Genomic DNA, 23,636 nt, shown 5'->3' on the forward strand with positions numbered 1-23,636 from the left:
TTGCTGTTTGGCAGGGCGCATCACCTTATTCCTTTCGAATGGTTCAATACAGCACTAGGGGCTTATTGTGCCTGGCTTATTGCGCACCCAGTCTGACTGAGTTCTGCTCTCCCCCCCCCCCCCCATATCCTTGCTGCTCCACTGCTCCATTGATCAGGAATGTTTTTAAATAAGCAGTTAAACCATTCACAACTTGTATCCATCAGTCATAAGTGAACAGGATGAGAGAAGGAACTCCTACCGTCTGGTACTTGTCCAAGAAGTGCTTGGTGACCCCAGTGGCTGCTAACCTGTTTGGATTGTCATGGCTTTGAGGCATGCACAGTTTTAAAAAGCCCAATGCAAATATGTATGGAAGGCGATCAGGTCATCTGATGCCAAACTGAACCAACAAGGTGACCAGCTCTTGTCTGATTGCCACAGCTAAATACGAGAAGTTGGGCTTCCAAACACATTTATTTGGCTTTAATCAAATTTATGGAATGAAAGCTCTGGTGAAAAGTTGTCTGTATCCCTTGATGACCATCCGTGTGTTAACCAGAGGTCACATGGCTTCCATGAGGTCACTGACTTTTAGGCGTTACAGGGGCTGCTGGCACCAACCAAATCGAGTCATGCACTGGAGTCTGCAGGTGCTGGGTCAGCCCTAAAGGCAGTTGCAGCCGCTGCAGGGCGTGCCTCTGCTTGTCCCTCTGTCACTTAAAGTGGCTCCTAAGGCTGAACTGTTAGAATTATGAACAACTGGCATATAGATGCCGACTGGTATATTATAGATGCTTCACTAAGACTTTAAATACCAATTTTGTCAAAATAACGTGAAGTCCAGGAAGAGGTATGTTTGAAATGAAAACCTGCACACATCAGATGAAAAACAAAACCAACCCTCCTCCTTTATTGAATGGTAGTTCTTGTTGTAACTGTTCCCCACACCAAATGCCTGCAGGGCCATCGCTTACACATTTGATAAAATCACAGACCAGGTGCTCCAAGTCTTTCAACATCATAAATTCCACTCTGACATTGAAAAATAAAAAGGTTAAACGAGTTTGGCTGAGAAATGCTCTCCCAGGTGTTATTTTCAAAGTTTATGACTAATTTACAGCAATGAGTAATCGTTAGTAATGATAACAATCATGTAAGTACCCTGTATCAGAAAGGCACTTCATTTTGTTAAGAAGGTAATAGTTAGACATGTTTTATCAGGGCTTGTATAACTTAATATTTCGAGGATTATATATATGTTCTACTGGAAACAGCATGAAAAATGATCACATTCTTATACCAAATTAAACTACTATATTCTGGGTTAATCCTTCTGCAAAATAATGCCAGTTCTAAGTTCTAACAGATTCGTTTTTAAAAACCAAAGATTTAACAATGGCTCCAGCTTGAATAAAATATTATATTACATTAAAGTCTAGGGCTTTTAAAAATATGGTGATGTCTCTGTGGTCTGATTAATTCTTATGTGATCTCCCATACACTTGAGACACATTATCCTTGGCTTCAAAACTTTGCAGCTGTATAGATTTAAAATATCCCTCCTAATTAACTATTCCTTCTCTTAATTGCTGCATTGACATGAAGTCATTGTTTATTAAAGGAGGGTTTTCACTGTGTTGTGCTGCACTTTGGCTGTCAAAAATGTTGCAATGGAAAGGGCCACTCCTGCCCGCCACGCGTGTCCCACCTGTAGGCCCTTGGCCCTGGCGCTTATCTCATTGAGTAGTAGCTCCAAACACTTTTGTGCCAGTCTATGAAAGGCGATTGAGCCTCTTGTGGCGCAGAGTGGTAAGGCAGGCGTCTGAAAGCTTTGCCCATGAGGCTGGGAGTTCAATCCCAGCAGCCGGCTCAAGGTTGACTCAGCCTTCCATCCTTCCGAGGTCGGTAAAATGAGTACCCAGCTTGCTGCTGGGGGGTAAACGGTAATGACTGGGGAAGGCACTGGCAAACCACCCCGTATTGAGTCTGCCATGAAAACGCTGGAGGGCGTCACCCCAAGGGTCAGACATGACTCGGTGCTTGCACAGGGGATACCTTTCCCTTTCCCTTTACCTATGAAAGGCAAAGCATTCATCTTTTCTTCTTCTCTACGAGGAAAGGCAGACTCAGGCTGCAGGAATCAAATATCTAGTGTCTGCGGCTAACCTGAAAAAGTCTTTCTGAAGACCATTTTTATTTCTTTATTAACTTTTAAAGAAAACGTTTATCTTTATGCTGCCTCTTCAGGGGCCTTCTCTGAGGGGGCTGGAATTTAGGCTACTGAATATTGTGCCATACTGCTTGTATGCCCCTAGAGGGCTCTTGCTGAGTTCTAATGTTTGTGGTTTTAATGTTCATTTTATTACTTGTTGTTAAATGGTGAGCTTTCTCATTCTGGTTTATGGAGAGGCAGCATATATATTTTCAAATAAAGACATTTGATCAGATCTTCTCAATGCATTTTAGACTGGAAATGTAGCCAGGGAGAGGGGTTATGATGCAGAACAGGGGGAGAACTTAGTTTTCCTTCCATACCATTAAGTCATCTGAAACTAGTCACAAAGACCGTTTACACACTGGAGATTTCATGCCGGGGTGCAGGTTGGAGTTTTAGTCATGGCAGGTTGCCCCACCTTTTCTTGCACCCACAGAGGGGAGCTTTTGGCCCAGTGCGCTCCCAATTTGTGCTCCTTAATGGGAGCTGGGGCAGTGAAGTTCCCAGTGCATAAACAGTGAAAACGGCTTCCATTCGCCTTCCCTTTCCTCTCCCCACAACAGACACCCTGTGAGGTAGGTGAGGCTGAGAGAGCCCTGAGATTACTGAAGAAGAAGAAGAAGAAGAAGAGTTGGTTCTTATATGCCGCTTTTCTCTACCCAAAGGAGGCTCAAAGCGGCTTACATTTGCCTTCCCTTTCCTCTCCCCTCAACAGACACCCTGTGAGGGAGGTGAGGCTGAGAGAGCCCTGAGATTCCTGCTCAGTCAGAATGTCAATTTTTGCCACTCTGCTGGTTTTTGTGTAGAACCACAAACCACTATGACCTGAACTAAAATTCATAGAATTTGTGGAGGTTCCTCAGTTCATGAATATAATTTTTCAACCCTCAAACTGGACAAATTTGTGATGAACTTTCATTTGTCATCCCTACTCATTTGGTCTTCCTGATTTTTAAAGGAGACGATTTCAAAGAACAGGTGTGTTTGTAATTGCAGGTTGGTCACTTCCTAATCTGAGACCTGATAAATCTACATTGTACAGGCTGCTAGAAGTGATGTTACCTCGATCCACTGGACTCATTCCCAAGTCAATTTAGGACTAGGTGGTCAGTAGGTTTCTTCCAACAGAACTCATCCTCCTCTGGACAGTGGTGTGGTCAATTTCCAAGGAGAAAAAGAGCTTTGGCAGAGTAACCTATGGCCAAAGCATACAACCATCTCATTGTAATTTGAAGGAAAGGATTTGAGCACTAGAAGAGCATTGATGGATTAGACCAGTGGTCCATTGAATCCAGCATCCTGCCTCACACAGTGGCCAACCAGTTCCTCTGGGGGGCCAACAACAGGACATAGAGGCCAATGCCTTCCTAAGAACATCAGAAGTGTTTTGCTGGATCAGACCAGTGGTCCATCTAGTCCAGCATCCTCCCTCATACAGTGGCCACCCAATTCCTCTGGTGGGCCTTCAAAAAGGCCTAGAAGCTGAGACCTTCCACAGATGTTGACTCTAGACTCTGGGATTCAGAGGTTTAGTGGCTCTGAATCTGGAGGCTCCCTCAGTCATCCCAGTTCGTAGCCACCAATAGACCTATCCTGCATAAACCTGAAGACCATCACTGCATCCTCTGGCAGCAAATTCCACATTTTAATCACTCTTTGTGTAAAGAAGTTATTAATGATTATAGGGAAATGCTTGACTTTTAAATGTTCAGCAGCTGAGAGAGAAATTGAATTTGCTGTGACAGTTGTCATGGCAACCTTCCAATTTCCAGCACATAGCAGAGTAAATAGTTGTGTAAAAGCTTTTGATGCATGAGGCTTTCTTTTGACAGCCATATGTTGTACAGTCTATTCATTGTTTCTATCATTTAAAAGCACACAAAGACATCCTTGGGCAGAATCAGGAGCATGTCATTTTCAGGCAGCTGGCTCTGCTACAAGTCATGAGTAGACCCTTCTAGAGAGGCTATTAAAAATGCATGCATGTTAAATATATCAGCAGAAGAGAGTTGTAAAAGAAGTCATGAAGCCATGAGAAACCCTTGGCTTGTGACCTGCTCGGCCATTTGCATCCAAGCCTGGAAAGTAAATAAGGTGAATCCAACCAAGTTAATCCAACTGGAAAGTGAATCCAACCAAGTTAATCAAGTTCAGCTTTCTGTTTCTTAGAGGCCTCTGAGAACCTCACCAGCCAGACATGGTCATCCCCAAGGCCAGCTCATTCAATGAATAGACTAGCTCTGCCGGTGGAGGTTCCATTGAGCTATAACTATTGCGAGACCCACCTTCTGGTTTTCAGAGCTATTTCAGGAAGAAAAGGTACTTTACCTTTGACAAATATATATCAAGTTATTTATCTCTTACACTATGACAGGAATTAAAACCACTATTTTTATATTGTAATGATTTTTTTTATTTTCATAAAGATAGAAATATAGGATGCAACACGAGTTATTGATACAAAAAGCAGTAAATAAAATATAATCATCATTTGAAAATATACGACCCCACATTGACTCCACAGTGATATAAACTTTTGCCCAAAACTCTAAGAGCCATGAGTCTAAGAGCCATCCACATTTCCACTACATTAAAAAAAAAGGCCTGTTTAGATATACAAAAGAAAAGTTATTATTAATCAACTTACTTGAGAGATCGTAGACCTCACGTTAACTGCTTGATACAATCTAAGAGCTATCCTGACAGATATTTCTAGGTTTAAGTTAGATGCTTAACATTAAACATTTCTTATAGAACAGTATGAGTTTTGGCCCTGTATCAATACCCTGATGAAGGGAGAGGAAAGTAGGGCTTTGCCTTAAAGATGTACAAAGAAAAAAAATTACAAAAGGATTTCATAATTTCTCCTTATCCTTAATACAGATACATCTACAAACCATTTATACTTGACTCATTCTAAGAGCCATCCTGACAGGTATAAGTTGAGAGCTTTGCATTTTCTACAGATCAATATGAGCTTTGGCCCTATAACAATACACCAATAAAAAAGAATAAGGGGGGAAAGACCCATTTTATATTTCCAACACTAACGATTATATTACCTATATGCCTACTAAGGAAAAAAAACAAGAGAGAAAAAAGGCACTGCTTCCCCTTTTTCATAAAATAGCAATGTAGGATACAGTATATGTTGTTAATACAGAGAATAATAAGATTTCCAGGTTTAGATTAAATGCTTAACATTAAACATAGAACAATATAAGCTTTCAGTCTTCTATAGCTTCTCCTTATCCTTAATTCTGATACATCTACAAAACAATTTATACTTGACCCATTCTAAGAGCCATCCTGACAGGTATATTTCCAGATTTAAGTTGAAAGCTTAACATTAAACATTTTCTACAGGTCAGTGTAGGCTTTGGCCCTAGAACAATACACTAATAGAAGAAAGAAAAAATAAGGGGGGAGAACCCCATTTTATATTTCCAACACTAATGATTATATTACCTATATGCCTACAAAGGAAAAGAAACAAGAAACAAGAGAGAAAGAGACACTGCTTCCCCTTTTTCATAAAAATAGAAATATAGAATACAGTATAACATCTGTACACAGCCCGTGGCGCCACGGGCGCCACGGACTGAATAAAAGAGTAAGGGGTAGTGGGGAGGAGTTAGGGCGGGACCGGTCCGGGATAAAAACTCGGAGGGGCCAATCAGGAGCTTCACTCACTCAGGGAAAATGGCGGAGCGGCTGGTGAGAGCCTCGGCTGGGGGGTGGGCCAGGAAGCCTTCTCTCGGCTGGCGGAGCGGCCTCGCAGCGTCGTAGACGCAGCAAGGCCGCTCCGCCGCTCGGGAGAAGGCTCGAGAGAGCCTCAGGGGGCGGGGAGGCTTGGGAGCCTTCTCCCGGGCGCCGACGGTCTTCCGACGGTTCCCTGCCCGGCAGCCCGACGCTCCAGCGACCCGCCTTCTCTTTTTAAAGAGAAACCTCCCTGGCCACCTTTTTAAAGAAAAACCCTTGGAAAGATGGCTGCCGCCGCGGGGCTGGGGCCCTGCAGCCTTCTCCTGCATGCTGCAGACGCCTCACCCCGACAAGCCCAGAAGACGTCCGCTCCCACTCCCGCGGAGCCGCCACAAGGTCAGTCTAGCGCCCATTTTATTAAGAAATAAAATGGGCTTTTTTTACTAGTTAAACATAAAACAATATGAGCTTTCGGTCTTCTTAAGGGGGTCTCATCTGGAGGCTTGCTACATCTTGTCGTTCCTGTAGACTTATATTCTGTCCCATTGGCCTTTGGCGTAGAAAGTGCAGTTGTACTCTTTCCCGCAGAATATGCATCGATAAATCTTGAGGCCGTTGCACCTCCTGGACTCCAGTATCAATACAATTTTTTCCCCAAAGAGCTCCTTTAAATCGGTTACTTTCACTGCAGATCCATATTTCTTTTGATTGATTTTTGTACACTGTTGCTTTGAGATGGCTGTATGTCTTTTTAACAAGGGTGTCCTTATCTGGGCTGCAGAACTCCGGCATCCCATTTTCCATCTCCAGAATTTCAGATTTCTCTTCTACTGTTGGTTTTCCACCTTGTTTAGAGCTGTCATCAGCCACTGTTATTGATCCATCATTCCTGTTAAAGACTTCTTCCTTGGCATCTTGGATCTCCTTGAAGATATGAATTTCAGATTTCTCTTCTGCTGTTGGTTTTCCACCTTGTTTAAAGCTGTCATCAGCCACTGTTATTGATCCATCTTTCCTATTGGAGACTTCTTCCTTGCCATCTTGGATCTCCTTGGAGATATTTTTGACCAATCCATCTATAAATACTTTGTAATCTTGGGTTTGTATCTCTATTAGATGAGCCAATCTTTTTAACATAGACATGTTTTTGACTTTAAAAAAAAACGGCCTCAAACAATTTTACAAGTGGCCAGTAGAGATCCTCTGTTTTATCCTCTGACATGTGACGTATTGAAGTCAGTTAAGGCAGATATTCTCGTGCTGGCACAGAGTTCTCATGAGATCTTCCCATTCACAGCTCTTATCTCTTATCTCCGAAAACCAAAACAATTACAATAAGAGCTTTTGCCAATTAATTCGAGTTGATTTGAGTCCTTCTTCTGCTTAGTTAGGAGAATTAGCCTGCCTCATAACAAGGTGGCTTCGGGCAGAGCAGAGTAAGAGGAGGGGGGAAACAAAGGGCTTTGATGCAGGAAGAGAGACGGAGAAAAAAAACCGAGAGATACTTGCAGTAAATGATGTTTTGGAACTCAGCCGATATCCTCCCCTCAGTTCAAAACGTTCATTTGTGGTAAATCATCGTGTAGGGTTGAAGCAGATACTTTAAGATTAAGGAAAGAAAAGAAAGTCCGAGATAGAAAATGGCAGTCGTCCTCTGGACCTGGAACGCTGACAGCCTATAATCCAGGGAGATATGCTCCCTAAAGGATTGGAGACGGCCCCAAGAACTTCCTGGGTAGAAAGGTGAGGTGGGGTTTGCGTACCCCTCCTCTTTTCTGCCAATTGCTTGCGCAATTGACCCCTGTCAGGCTTCAGAGATAGCAGAGCAGATGCCCTGCCACCCTCTCAGGATGACATCTTTAGCCACACCCAAAACCACTATTTTTATAGACTTATATTTTTCCATTTCATCCTCAGAATCACACACCATAATTTCATTTTGTTCACATCACACAAAACGTTTGTAAGATAATTCCAAATAAATATTATAGTTGTATTTTCCTAATTAAAGCCGTAACTTCAGCCATTTCAGCAAATCCAATCATTTTATCAACCTGTCTTCAATCATGGGTAGTAACAAGCTTTTCCATTTCTGAGCATATAACAATCTCACTGCCATAATCATAGAATCATAGCGTTTTAAGGGGCCATGCAGGCCATCCAGTCCCACCCCCTGCTCAGTGCAGGATCAGCCTCAAGCATCCAGGAGAAGGATCTGTCCAGCCGCTGCTTGAAGACCCCCAGTGAGGGGGAGCTCCCCACCTCCTTAGGCAGCCCATTCTACTGCTGAACTAGACTCCTAGAATCCTAGAGTGGGAAGGGGCCCTACAGGCCATCCAGTCCCACCCCCTGCTCAGTGCAGGATCAGCCTCAAGCATCCAGGAGAAGGATCTGTCCAGCCGCTGCTTGAAGACAGCCAGTAAGGGGGAGAACCCCACCTCCTTAGGCAGCCCATCCCACTGCTGAACTAGACTCACAGAATCCTTGAGTTGGAGGGGCCATCCAGGCCGTCTAGTCCCACCCCCTGCTCAGTGCAGGATCAGCCTTAAGCATCCAGGAGAAGGATTTGTCCAGCCGTTGCTTGAAGACTGCCAGTAAGGGGGAGCACCCCACCTCCTGAGGTAGCCCATTCCAAGGCTGAACTAGACCCACAGAATCCTAGAATGGGAAGGGGCCACACAGGCCACCTAGTCCCACCGCCTGCTCAATGCAGGATCATCCTCAAGCATCCAGGATGAGTATCTGTTCAGCCAATGCTTGAAGATTGCCAGTGAGGGGGAGCTCACTACCTCCTGAGGCAGTCGATTCCAGTGATGACCTACATTGACTGTGAATTCCCCCCCCCTGCCATCTAGCTGATATCATTCTCCATGTAGGATAAACCCATCACTGCAGATCCTCTCCTCTGCTGCCAAATGGAACTTTTCCCTGCCCTCCTGTATGTGACCACCTGCCAAATACTTAAAGACAGCAGTCCTGTCCCCTCTCAGCTTCCGCTTCTCCAGGCTGAACATTCCCAAGTCCCTTAGCCTTTCCTCACAGGGCAAGCCTCCATGTTCTGGTAGGCTGATTTAAAAGCTACTCTAACGTCTGCTCACCAAATAACTGGTGCTATCCTGAAATATTTCTACTCCAGAGCGGGACAACTTGTGGTACTGTCCATTAAGGCCTTTTTAGGCAAGGTAAAGCCCCAGCTATTGCATAGGATAGAGATTTGGGGGTGGAATCAAAAGACTCTAACTCAATTGGACATTATCTAAAACAGTGGCCCCCAACCTATTTAGCACCAGGGACCGGTCAACGCTTGACAATTTTACTGAGGCCCGGGGGGGGGGGGTAGTCTTTTGCCAAGGCCAGCGGAAGACGGCAGTGGGTGGGTGGGTGGCTGGGTGTGTTGGGTGGGGGAATATGCGGTGGGGGAATGGCGGGGTGACGTGGGGAGGCGGGCGGGGGAAGCGCGCGGTTGGTGGGTGGCTTGGTGGCTCGGCTTGTGGGGGCGTGGGGAAGCGGTGGAGGAAGGGTGGCGGAGCAGCAGCGGATGCGGGGGCTTTGGGGGGAGCTGTGTGGGAAAAGCAGTGTTCGTGTGTGTGTGTGTGCGGTGGAGAGGGGGGGTGCAGGGCCCCCTCCCAGGGGCAAATGCTTGGGTAGGCCAGCGTCAGCTTCGCGCGCCTCCCAATTGGCCACTTGGCCCTGGATTGCCACTCTGAGGAGCGAATCAAGAGCTGCTCAGAGTTTTTATCCCGGACAGGTCCCGCCCTAACTCCTCCCCACCAGCCCTTACTGCTTTATTTAATCCACTCCGCAGGAGCGGATTAAAGATAAGAGTTCTAAAGGGTATAATTATCTCGTAAACATTGGCAAATGATCCATTTTGCTATGTAACCAAACTTCTCACAAACAATTCCCTACTGCTAAGTACACACACACACACAAACACACACACAATACATAGTGTCCAGATCACAGAAAGTGATGGCTCTGCTTTACTCTGCTCTTCATAGACCTCACTTTGTTCAGTTTTGGACTCCACTATTGAAGAAGGATGTATACAAACTAGCACATGTGCAATGGAGGGCAATGAAGATGATGAGGGGTATGAAATATCACACCCAAATTCCAGAGTGAATATGCAGGTATAAACTGTTGGTCTGTTTAGCCTGGAGAGGAGATGACTGAGAGGGGATCTGATAGCCATCTTCAAATATTTAAAAGGCTGCCAAACAGAGGATGGAGCAGAGTTGTTTTCTCTTGCCCTGGAAGGACGGACGAGAACCAATGGGATGAAATTAATTCAAAAGAAATTCCGTCTAAACATCTGGAAGAAGTTCCTGACAGCTAGAGTGGTTTCTCAGTGGAACAGGCTTCCTCCAGAGGTGGTGGGTTCTCCATCTTTGGAAATTTTTAAGCAGTGGCTTGATAGGAGAGGCTGATTTTGTGAAAGTTCAAGGGGATGGCAGGTTACAGTGGATGTGCGGTAGGGTTGTGAGTGTCCTGCGTAGTGCAGGATGTTGGACTAGATGACCCATGAGGTCCCTTCCAACTCTATTATTCTATGGTTCTATGATTCTATTATTCTAAACTGCACCCTGTCCAGGCTGCGTAATTGCGCTTCCCCATGTATACCTTTATTTTTTAATCCATCCCACCATTGCTTCCAGACATGTGGCAAATGACTCTGGGGGTGCACCAGGGTAGCCTTCCATCAGAAGGTAGCACTGGGTCTCATCAGCATACACTCCAGTCCAAACCCTCTAAGAAGCTGGGAAAGAGGGAACATAAAGATGCTAAAGAAGATTGAAGAGAGGACCACACCCTGAGCCACATGGGATCTGGCAGCAGTGTGATACATTCTCCCTGATTGCAGCCCTCTGTCTACAACCTTCGAGAAAAGAGATCATCCCCCATATCGACACGTCGGCAACGTGGTGAGCTAAAAGTTCATAATCGACCGTCAAATGTGACTGTGTGATTAAGCATCATGAGCAGTGCCGACCCGCCTTGATCCAGCTTTCATCTGAGGTAATCCAACAGGGCAATCAGTGCAGTCTCCACCCCCTGGCCAGGCCAGAAGCCAGACTGGAATGGATCCAAGACCGTAGCTTCCTCTAGTATGCTAATTACTGGTCCACAGCAGCCGTTTCAACAGCCTTCCCAAGAAACACCAGATGCAAAACTTATAGAGCATTCAGGAATCCACCTGGATCTATGTCTCCATGGATGGGTCAAAATGTGCACATCACCCATAGGAGGAGGAGGCAGCATTAGAGACAGGCTTTCAAAGTAGAGTGGTCTGACCATGGCACAGCATTATTTGACATCGGATCCACCACTACCCCTGTATTGAAGATTAGATCCAGGATGTGGCCTGCCTGATGGGTAGGACTGGCAACCAGTGGTGAGAACCCTAATGTTGCCATGGGTGACACTAGGTCCAGGCCATTGAGAGAAGGACAGCAGCTCAGCATGGACATTGACATATCCCAGGATTAATAACCTGGGGTACTGCAATGCGCCTCAAGCTGGCCTGACAGCACATCTGGAAATGGGTTGGACACCGATGGCCAAGCCTTTGACTGTGTCCCATCCAAGGCCTACAGCACCTGGAATGATCACTGCAGGGAGTGCTCTGAAGGAGTAAACCTCCCAAATCAGTAGTGCTACTCCACCTCCCAGCAGGTGGAGCAAGTTCTCGCAAGGCAACAGTTTTGTTCTCCCTCATCCAGATTTCAGTCATGCATTCCAGGTCCACCTCACGCTCTGCAAAGAAAACCTGCAGAGTGGAGGGTTTGGTGTTGATTGACCTGACATTCCACAATCATCAGTGTCAGAATCATGTTTGAAGCCCTGGCATCCATCCCAGTGTTCCCAGAGATGGGTCAGAGGTTAGAAGGGTTATGAGCATACATATTTCACTGCCCTTCTCTTGTCCAGACTCCTCTCGTTGCCATATCTGCCTATTCCCCAATGGTTGGGATTCCTGAGTCTGGTGGCCCCCCCCCCCACGTTTATCCCCCCCCCCCAAAAATGAGTCTGCACAAAAGTTAAACATCATTTTCAATTGCCCTGGTATAGTCCTGGATTCCAACAGTCCTTATCCCTCAATTCCTAATATACCCTTCCTATACTTTCAGTACTTCTGTATTCAAAATGCTCAATCTCCTCTCTTTCCACTAACCATCCTAACCTACATCCAGCTAACACCTTCTCCGGTCCATTCCTATCCTACCACTAACAACTAACAACCACAAACCTTCCCACATTCTGAACCCTTACTAACTTCTAGAATCATAGAGTGGGAAGAGGCCTCCAGGGTCATCTAGTCCAACCTCCTGCACCGTGCAAGAATTCATGTGAGGGGCAAACGTAAAGTAAAGGAGGCAACAGGCCCACTGTTGGGTGTGGATGGACAAACTCTAATGGAAGATGCAGAGAAAGCAGAAAGGATTGGTGCCTATTTTACATCTGTTTTTTTCCCACAAGTCAAAGTGTTTAGGCACATCTAGAGATGGCTGTAGCCAAAGGATAGTGTCTGGGTGGCAAGTTAACATGGATAGAGAGGTTGTCGAGAGGCATTTAGCTGCACTGGATGAGTTCAAATCCCCTGGGCCGGATAAAATGCACCCAAGAGAGTTCAAAGAACTTTCCAGAGAACTTGCACAGCCCTTGTCCATCATCTTCGGAACCTCTTTAAGGACTGGAGATGTCTCAGAGGACTGGAAGAGAGCAAACGTTATTCCGATCTTCAAAAAAGGGAGGAAGGATGACCCGGGAAACTACAGACCAGTGAGTCTGACCTCTGTTGTGGGCAAAATAATGGAGCAGATATTAAAGGGAGCGATCTGCAAACATCTGGAGGACAATTTGGTGATCCAAGGAAGTCAGCATGGATTTGTCTCCAACACGTCCTGTCAGACCAACCTGGTTTCCTTTTTTGACCAAGTAAAAGGTTTGCTGGATCGTGGAAATTCGTTTGATGTCGTTTACTTGGATTTTAGTAAAGTTTTTGATAAAGTTCCCCATGATGCTCTGATGGATAAGTTGAAGGACTGCAATCTGGATTTTCAGATAGTTAGGTGGATAGGGAATTGGTTAGAGAACCGCACTCAAAGAGTTGTTGTCAATGGTGTTTCATCAGACTGGAGAGAGATGAGTAGCGGGGTACCTCAGGGCTCGGTGCTCGGCCCGGTACTTTTTAAAATATTCATTAATGATCTAGATGAGGGGGTGGAGGGACTACTCATCAAGTTTGCAGATGACACCAAATTGGGAGGACAGGCAAATACTCCAGAAGATAGAGACAGAGTTCAACGAGATCTGAACACAATGGAAAAATGGGCAAATGAGAACAAGATGCAATTTAATAAAGATAAGTTTAAAGTTCTGCATCTGGGTCAGAAAAATGAAAAGCATGCCTACTGGATGGGGGATACGCTTCTAGGTAACACTGTGTGTGAACGAGACCTTGGGGTACTTGTGGATTGTAAACTAAACATGAGCAGGCAGTGTGATGCAGCGGTAAAAAAGGCGAATGCCATTTTGGGCTGTATCAACAGAAGCATTACAACAAAATCACAAAATGTCATAGTCCCATTGTATACAGTACTGATCAGACCACACCTGGAGTACTGTGTGCAGTTCTGGAGGCCTCACTTCAAGAAGGACGTAGATAAAATTGAAAGGGTACAGAGGAGAGCGACGAGGATGATCTGGGGTCAAGGGACCAAGCCCTATGAAGACCGGTTGAGGGACTTGGGAATGTTCAGCCTGGAGAAAAGGAGGTTGAGAGGGGACATGATAGCCCTCTTTAAGTATGTGAAAGTTTGTCACTTGGAGGAGGGCAGGATGCTGTATCTGTTGGCTGCAGAGGAGAGGACATGCAGTAATGGGTTTAAACTACAAGTACAATGATATAGGTTAGATATCAGGAAAAGTTTTTCACAGTCAGAGTAGTTCAGCAGTGGAATAGACTGCCTAAGGAGGTGGTGAGCTCCCCTCACTGGCAGTCTTCAAGCAAAGGTTGGATACACAATTTTCTTGGATGCTTTAGGATGCTTAGGGCTGATCCTGTGTTGAGCAGGGGGTTGGACTAGATGGCCTGTATGGCCCCTTCCAACTCTATGATTCTATGATTCTATGATTCTAACTGCCTGCCCACCCACAGAGATCCCAATTGCATGCCCATGTGATCCCCCACCAAAAATCTCCACAATCCAGCCTGGCCTGATGGAAATTCACCTACCATTCCACAGTAGTAATTAGGAAGGTCCACAAGAGACAAACACTGGCCCATCCCTTCCTGCCCACCCACTCACTATCTGCCTAAATTCATAAGATCAGCATATCTGTCAGATGACTATCTAGCCTCTGCTTAAAAACCTCCAAAGGAGAACCCACCTCCTCCCAAGAAGCCCATTCCGCCAAAGAACCTCTCTATCAGGAACTTCTTCCAGATGTTCACCCAAAAATTCTTTTGATTTAATTTCAACTCACTGGTTCTTGTCCGACCCTCTGGGGCAACAGAAAACAACTCTGCTCCACATTCTATATGACAACCCTTCAAGTATTTGAAGATGGTTATAATATTACCTCTTATTCATCATCATCTCCAGACTAAACAGACCAAGCTCCCTCAACTTTCCTCATATGAATTGGTCTCCACTATCTTCATAGTGCTCCTCTGGATACGCTCCAGTTTCTCTACATCTTTCTTCAGTTGTGGTGCCCAAAACCCAAAACATCACCTTGCCTGATCTGGACACTATAGTTCTTTTAATACAGTCCAAAATCCCCTTTGCCTTATTAGCCACTGAGTCACACAGCTGACTCATGTTCAGTGTCTGGCATAATAAGTCCCCCTGATCCTTTTCATGCTACTGCCAAGGCAACTCCCGCCCATCCTTTAGTGATGCTTTTGATTTTTCCTACCAAAATGAAGAACTTTACCTTTATCACTATTGAAATATATTTTAGCCTAGCTTTCTAGCCTGTCCAGATCATCCTGTCTTCTCGTGTATTTGCTGCCCCTCCCAGTTTAATGTCATCTGCAAATATAATAAATATCCCCTCTATTCCTTCATCCAAAACAATTATAAATATGTTGAACAACACAGAGCCCAGGACAGATCCCTGAGGCTCTCCACTTGTCGCTCCTCTCCTTGAACATGAGGAACCTAAATCTTCTCTCCCCTAAATCTTCTCTAATTCCTCCCCCTAACAACTAACTTGATTTTTAAAACTTTTTTCTTCTCCTGTATCAATGACCTAATTTGAGGAGGCTATTACTTTGATCTCAAACTGGTATCTCAAAGTGAATTTCTTCCAGTTTAACAGAAGGGGTACAATTGGATTATTCAGTCTAATTAAGGAGGGTGAGAAGAGACTGGGAAGGCAATGAGAAGCTCTCCAGATACTGGTTTAGGTTCAATAGTGATGAGGAGAGAAGTACTCTTCCAACTCTGATTCTATTATTCTACTACATATGCAGGTAAAGGTATCCCCTCCTGTGCGAGCACCAAGTCATGTCTGACCCTTGGGGTGACGCCCTCCAGCGTTTTCATGGCAGACTCAATACGGGGTGGTTTGCCAGGGCCTTCCCCATATGGAGGTATACTTTGTCAATTCAAAAGTTTATAGTTATCTATGTAACATTAATGTTTAGATCTTCTTGCGTGTGCTTACCTACAGCAGTCAACCATAATTGTTGTGGCTTGCAGTGAGCTGAGAAGTACTACTGCCTTAACTGATGGCCAATGTTTGCTGTTTTGTTTGCATGAGTGATCACTGTAAATCAGAGATTAGTCTAAGAACTGATGAGTGTCACAGATAAATTCTGCAATGGGTATTCTAATGAAACTTCCTGGGCAAATATCCATCCGTCTTTTCCACTCCAGCCACCACCTGGACTTGTTTATGTGACTGGCCTTCCTACCATCCCTCAGCCTCTTTTTGGAAACTGCACCCAGATCATGCAAGCACATTCAAGTATTACAAGAACAACCACCCTCTAAGTTTGCCAGACTCCCAAGGAGCTCCCAGTTGAGCTACAGAAATCAGTCCGCCTGGAGAAAATGGCTCCCTTGGAGGGTGGGCTCAATTCCCTTGACTCCACTGTTTTCAGACACCACCTCAAATCTTCAGGAATTACCCCACTGCATGCCTTTATCCCTGCATGCCATTATCTCTGCATGCCCCAGGCTACTTCAAGCCAGTCTCTCTGTCATTTGACACCTTTGCATTCACACTTCTTACATGACCCTCCCCTTTTAATAATGGGATGGGAGTTCTATGAGCAAGAGCAGTTCCGCAGTGGAACAGGCTTCCTCGGGAGGTGGTGGGTTCTCTTTCTTTGGAAGCTTTTAAAGGTAAAGGTAAAGATCCCCTGTGCAAGCACCGGGTCATGTCTGACCCTTGGGGTGACGCCCTCTAGCATAGCAGACTCATAGCAGACTCAATATGGGGTGGTTTTACCAGTGCCTTCCCCAGTCATTACCGTTTGGAAGCTTTTAAGCAAAAGCTAAATAGCCCTTTAACGAAAATGCTGATTCTGTGGACTTAGGCAGATTATGGGGGCGGGGGGGGGGGAGGACCTGTGTCCGTGTTTGGCTCATGTGACTCTTCCTTGCAGGCCCTGGGAAATGATGATCACCACTTTGGGACCTGGAAGTGGATGTCTTCCAGGCCAGACTGGCCAGGGATTCTGGGGTTGGGTTTTTTTTGGGGGGGGCAACATCTGGGCAGGGAACTGGGGTCACTGGGGGTGGGCAGGTAGTTGTGAATTTCCTATAGTCTGAATTTTTTGTAATTCATCTTGAAAATAATAAATGTAGCATCACTGATATAATTCCTCTCAGATGGCTAAGGCACTTGTTTTTTCATTTAATTGCAACACTGTGTTTTACTCTCCCCAAATTAATGAATACCTGCTGGGAGAAATCCAGCTTTATTTTCTGGGGAGCAGAGGACAATTATACTTTTAGATATCAAGTCAAGTCTTTATTATTACGGTACTAGACCAGTAGTCAAATTACAAGGTACATAAAAACATCTGGCATTAACAAGATAAAAGAATCATTGATAACTTAAATATTATAGAATAATAGAATCACAGAATCATAGAGTTGGAAGGGGCCATACAGGCCATCTAGTCCAACCCCCTGCTCAACGCAGGATCAGCCCTAAGCATCCTAAAGCATCCAAGAAAAGTGTGTATCCAACCTTTGCTTGAAGACTGCCAGTGAGGGGGAGCTCACCACCTCCTTAGGCAGCCTATTTCACTGCTGAACTACTCTGACTGTGAAAATATTTTTCCTGATATCTAGCTTATATTGTTGTACTTGAAGTTTAAACCCATTACTGCGTGTCCTCTCCTCTGCAGCCAACAGAAACATCATCCTGCCCTCCTCCAAGTGACAACCTTTCAAATACTTAAAGAGGGCTATCATGTCCCCTCTCAATCTCCTTTTCTCCAGGCTGAACATTCCCAAGTCCCTCAACCTATCTTCATAGGGCTTGGTCCCTTGGCCCCAGATCATCTTCGTCGCTCACCTCTTTAGCCTTTCAATTTTATCTACGTCCTTCTTGAAATGAGGCCTCCAGAACTGCACACAGTACTCCAGGTGTGGTCTGACCAGTGCCGTATACAATGGGATTATGACATCTTGTGATTTTGATGTGATGCCCCTGTTGATACAGCCCAAAATGGCATTCGCCTTTTTTACCGCTGCATCACACTGCCTGCTCATGTTTAGTTTACAATCCACAAGTACCCCAAGGTCTCGTTCACACACAGTGTTACCTAGAAGCGTATCCCCCATCCAGTAGGCATGCTTTTCATTTTTCTGACCCAGATGCAGAACTTTACACTTATCTTTATTAAATTGCATCTTGTTCTCATTTGCCCATTTTTCCATTGTGTTCTGATCTCATTGAACTCTGTCTCTATCTTCCAGAGTATTTGCCAGTCCTCCCAATTTGGTGTCATCTGCAAACTTAATGAGTAGTCCCTCCACCCCCTCATCTAGATCATTAATAAATATGTTAAAAAGTACCGGGCCGAGCACCGAGCCCTGAGGTACCCCGCGACTCACCTCGATCAAGTCTGATGAAACACCATTGACAACAACTCTATGAGTGAGGTTCTCTAACCAATTCCCCATCCACTTAACTATCTGAAAATCCAGATTGCAGTCCTTCAACTTATCCATCAGAACATCATGGGGAACCTTGTCAAAAGCTTTACTGAAATCCAAGTAAATGACATCAACCGAATTTCCCCGATCCAGCAAACCTGTTACTTGGTCAAAAAAGGAAACCAGGTTGGTCTGGCAGGACCTGTTGGAGACAAATCCATGCTGACTTCCTTGGATCACCAAATTGTCCTCCAGATGTTTGCAGATTGCTCCCTTTAATATCTGCTCCATTATCTTCCCCACAACAGAGGTCAGACTCACTGGTCTGTAGTTTCCCGGGTCATCCTTCCTCCCTTTTTTGATGATTGGAATAACGTTTGCTCTGTTCCAGTCCTCCGGGCCATCTCCAGTCCTTAAAGAGGTTCCGAAGATGATGGACAAGGGCTGTGCAAGTTCTCTGGAAAGTTCTTTGAGTACTCTTGGGTGTATTTCATCCGGACCAGGGGATTTGAACTCATCCAGTGCTGCTAAATTCCTCTCGACAACCTCTCTATCCATGTTAACCTGCCACCCAGACACTATCCTTTGGCTACGGCCATCTCTAGATGTGCCTAAACACTTTGGCCTGTGGGAAAAAACAGATGTAAAATAGCCACTAAGCCTTTCTGCTTTCTCTGCATGCTCCATTAGAGTTTGTCCATCCGCACCCAACAGTGGGCCTATTGCCTCCTTTACTTTACGTTTGCCCCTCACATAACTGAAAAAAAATTTCTTGTTACAATGGGCTTCCCTGGCCAATCATAGCTCACTCTCAGATTTGGCCTATCTGATGATTGATCTACAGTGCCTAGTAACCTGTAGGTACTCTTCTTTAGAGCTCTGTCCTTCCCTCCATTTCCTGAACATTTTCCTTTTCTTTCTTAGTTCCTCTTGAAATTCTCTGTTCATCCAAATATATATAAAAGATAAAAACATTCCAGCTATAAGAATCATTCTGGTTTTAAAATTCACAAGCATTATCTCAAGCAACTGAGACCATCTCTACCTAAGTTGCTCCGAATCCACCCTGCTCTTCCTTGTTTTGATTGCTCTCCAAGCAAATCTGGCCACAACAGGAGTTACTTCTATACTTTTGTCTGACAACATGTCTGTGATTACCTTTGAGTTGGGCTTATTCTGTAGGGAAGATATAAGATCTCCCCTGAATTGACCGTATAGCCTACATTGGAGTAAATCATGTTCAGATGTCTCAATGCTCCCATCCTGGCAGATGCATAAACAATCACAGATGGGTATTTTTTTTTAATAAGCCTTCCCTAAAAGCGGATGGGAGCATGTTATATCGTAAGAGAGTAAATGATCTCCTATGTTCTGGGAAAAACAAGATTAGATAAATAAGGTAATGGCCTCAAATTATTAAGTGGAGGCATTGGAAAAAGTGGATTTTTTACTTGATTGAAATCCTGTTGGCGATGGATATCTAGGATTCTTTGTTTTATCGTTTCCTTTGCTCGGTTGAAACCCAGAGACAGTATTAACTGTTTGGATAGACCATATGAGCAAAGTTTTTTCTCAAGAGTGGATAAACATGGCACAACCAATGATTCAGACATCATTAGGTAAAGCAAACCCTCTGTGGAAAAGAGCAATTTTAACCAGTACATGGACGTACATATCCATATTCTGGTCTGGACAGAATACATTCCTGTTTCCACCTGGATTGAAGCGTTGGAAATGCTGGTTGGTACATGGAGCAGGGATCTTAAAAATTTAGCCTGGGTCTTTTCTAGGCTGGAAATATTGGCATTTATACACAATGAGGCCCCATACATCATCTGTGCTAGAGGTTTTGCCTTGAACAGCTTAAGGGCTGCGGGAACATTACGCCCACCTTTGTGCCAGAAGAATTTCTGAATGGCACCTGAGCATCTCTGGGCATCTGAGGAAATATATGACATATATGGGAGTTTCTACGGCCATTTGATTGGAATAGTACTCCCAGATATTTGTAAAATCTGACCTGTTCTATGGGTGATGAATTAAGATGCCATGTATATGTTTTAGGTTTGTTCCCAAAAACCATAATCTTTGTTTTTTTTTTTTTTTTAATTCAGTTTTTATTGTTATTTGTTCTTATAAAAAGCATTTACAGAAAAGCAAAAAACAAAAACAGAAAAGTAAAAAACAGAGAAAGCGACCAGCTGATAAGTGTCATCAATACACGTATATCATACTTGATGTAGTCTGATATTATCTCAAGAGATATATAGTCAGTTCCCATTACATATTGGTCCTACTCTAACAGTTACTGCTGTCTTTCTTAAGAAAGTCCAAATAATCACTCCACTGTTCATCATATTCTTTCGGAGATCTCTTCTTAACCATGTTGGTGAGTCTTGCCATTTTTGCTAAGTCCGCTAATTTATCAAGCCATGTAGAAATAGTTGGAGTCTCAGTCGCCTTCCAGTGCTTCGCCCACACCAACCGTGCCGCCGTAGTTGCATGGAAGAAGAAGATTCTAGAAGAAGTAGGTAAAGCACTTGGGTGGAAGCTTAGCAGCATAGATTCAGGCTTCATTGGGTATCGCATTTTAAATATTTCCTGTAACACCATATGTATTTTAACCCAATACTTTTTTGCTTTTTCACAATTCCACCACATGTGATAAAAAGAACCTACTGCTTTATGACATTTCCAACATTTATTATCAAACCTATCTGAGATTTTTGCAATGACCTTTGGAGTAATATACCATCTATAAAACATCTCATACCAATTTTCCCTTAAAATTTGGCTGTTAGTTTGTTTAGGAATTTTGGTCCAAACTCGCTCCCATTCCTCCATACCAATTATGGAGCCCAGGTTTTGCATCCATTTAATCATACAATTCTTTACTTGTTCTGACTCAGTCTCGTATTTCAAAAGAAGTTTATAGATCTGGCCCTGTAGGTGTGGTTTTTTGAGCAATAACATGTTTTCAAAATCACTAAGAGGTGAGTTTTTGTCCACTCGAATCTCAAAGTCTGTTTTTAGTCTGGCTTTCAGTTGGTTATACTCCATCCATCGTAGCTCATATCCTTCTTTGTTTAATTCTTGCAGACTCTTGAGCTCACCTGTTCTCGTTAACAAGTCCTTGTACATTGGGCATGTTATTCTTCTTTGCTGTTGTCTGGAAAAATACGCCTCTATTGGCGATTTCAGTAAATATGATGAGGAGCAAAGTCTTGTTTTGTATTTATTCCAGATCTTTAGTAGGGATCTTGTCCAAAAGCTGACCTTGGGTTTTTCCTTTCCTTTTGTTTTCAAAGAGGGCCAGAGCATTTCATGGAAGCTTTGCTTACTATCTGCCTTTTCCAACACCAAATCTCTTGTCATTGGATCAATTATCCAGTCTGCCACTGCTGTCAGTGTTGCCGCATGTAGGTATAATTTTAGATTTGGAACGCCCTGTCCCCCTCTCTTCTTGTCATCTTGTAGAATTCTAAAGGCAATTCTTGGCCTCTTATAGTTCCAAATGAACTTATTTATTTCAGACTGCCATTTATTTACCACAGAGTCATTAATATCTATTGGCAGAGTTTGAAAGAGGAAGTTAAATTTTGGTAATATTGACATTTTTACTGTGGCCATTCTTGCTGACCACGAAAGGTTCAGGCTGTTCCACTTCTTAATGTCCTGTTGGATTTGTGACCAGAGCTCCCCGTAGTTGTTAGCAAACAAGGTATCAGAGCGATTTCCAATTTGTACTCCTAGATATTTGACCTTTTTAGGGTTGATCTCACACCTTAGTGCCCTTTTGACTATCTCTATGTTCAAGTCTGATATGCCAAATAGCATAATCTTGGTTTTAGAGAGATTTATCTTGTATCCAGAGTGTTTCCCAAAGGTGTTTATCTCTTCAAACAACAATTCTAAAGTGGTGCTTGGATTGGTTAATACACAAACAACATCATCAGCATAGCTTTTAAGTTTAAATTCTTCTCCCGCAATCATAAGTCCCGAGAGCTTTGCGTTTGCTCGAATTTTACGAGCTAGTGACTCCAATACCAGGTTAAATAGTAGGGGGGATAGCGGGCATCCTTGTCTAGTTCCCTTCCCAATTTGAATAGGGTCTTTAGTTAACATTCCATTAACCAAGATTCTTGCCTCTTGTTTTGAGTATACATGCTTGATTAGGTTCCAAAAATTGTCCCCACATTTTAGTTGGGTAAGCGTGGCCAGTAGGAACTTCCATTGCACCTTGTCAAAAGCTTTTTCAGCGTCCAAAAACACAAAAGCCGCTTGAATTCCTTTAGTGCGGACCACCTCCATTGCATTAAGGACAAATCTGACGTTGTTTTTCATGTACCTTTTGGGCATGAATCCTGTTTGGTCTGGATGGATGATTTCATTAAGGCATTTCTTCAGTCTTTCTGCTAAAGCCTTTGCAAAAATTTTGTAGTCCACATTAAGTAGTGATATTGGTCTATAAGCATTTGGTGATAGTGAGTCCATACCTTCTTTATGTATGAGTGTTATCGACGCTTGCTGCCACGATTTGGGGAGTGATTTTCCAGAATTGTCCACTACCTCATTCACCATCTGTGTCAGGACTGGTAGTAATATATGATTTAATTTCTTATAATAAGTTGCGGAGAGTCCATCTGGGCCTGGGGCCTTATTTAATTTCATAGCTGTTACCGCTTCGGCCAGTTCCTGAGCTGAGAATCTCTGATTTAATATCTTTCGTTGCTCATCTGTGAAGGTTAAGGATGGGGTACCTCCAAGATATTCCATGCTGTCAGGTATGGTTTCTTCGTCTGTTTGGTATAGCTTTTGGAAAAAGTTTGAGAGACATTGTTGTATTTCCTGATCTGTACGAAAGTGGTTGTCTCCATATTTAAGGCTGGATATAACACTTTTGTTATGATTTCTTTTTAGTTTATATGCCAGCCATCTTCCAGGTTTATCAGCATGTTCAAAATTCTTTTGTTTTATCCAATCCAGTTTTTTCCTCATATCTTCGGTTTCCAATGCATCTCTTTTTAGTCTTAAGAGCGTTATTTGTTTGGCTGTCTTCTTAGACAGATGGGCTTGGTGCTGGATTTCTAATTGTCTGATTGACCAGACAATTTCGTTCAGCTCTTTTTCTTTCTTTTTCCTTTTGGCGGTGTTCAGGCTTATCAATCTTCCTCTTATATACGCTTTACTCGTATCCCAGACCGTGGATAATGGAATCTCTTTTGTGCAGTTAAGTTTGAAAAATTCTTTTAAGTCAGCTTCGCACAGATTCAAATTCTCTTTGTCTTCTAGGATGTATTCATTCATTCTCCATCTTCGCATACCAGCTCTGCAGAAGGAAAATTCTGCCCATATTGGGTTGTGATCTGCAAAGGTGTTGGGGAGAATTTCCATATTTGTCACTTTTGGTAATAACGATTTTGAGCACCAGCATTGGTCTATTCTGGAATATGAGGAGTGTCGAGAGGAATAGAAGGTATACTGTTTGCTTTTGGGGTGGAGTTCTCTCCAGAGATCTATTAATGAATTGAGATGGATATTGCGTTTGGCCGATTTCGGAAAATGTGCTCCCTGTCGGTTATGTGATTTGTCCAGCGATGGGTTCATTA

Source organism: Paroedura picta, chromosome 14 (genome assembly GCF_049243985.1).
Source record: "Paroedura picta isolate Pp20150507F chromosome 14, Ppicta_v3.0, whole genome shotgun sequence".
NCBI classification, from domain to species: Eukaryota; Metazoa; Chordata; class Lepidosauria; order Squamata; family Gekkonidae; genus Paroedura; species Paroedura picta.